Here is a 311-nt window from a genome sequence, read left to right on the forward strand (position 1 = left end):
TTCCCCTTCCCCTTCTGAGAAGGGAGAAAGTTTAATAGAGATCATCTGTCCCTCATTTAGTATCCAGACCAGCCTCAATCTGTGACAATATCAAACTGAAATTGTGTTTACAATAGGGTCAAATCTACCTGAAATCAGGCAGGTTCCTTGTGTCTCTTGATAGTTTGGGTTTGTAATCTTAGTCTGTAACACTTTCTGGCTCAAGTGAAGCTGTTGTGTTTTCTGGTTTGGTTGAATTATTTCTAATTTTGCATGCGAATGCCTGTCTGTTTAGCTTTAGACCAATGCCACTTAAGAAATGGGACCACACT

Source organism: Merops nubicus, unplaced genomic scaffold (assembly GCF_000691845.1).
Source record: "Merops nubicus isolate BGI_N331 unplaced genomic scaffold, ASM69184v1 scaffold11105, whole genome shotgun sequence".
NCBI lineage: Eukaryota > Metazoa > Chordata > Aves > Coraciiformes > Meropidae > Merops > Merops nubicus.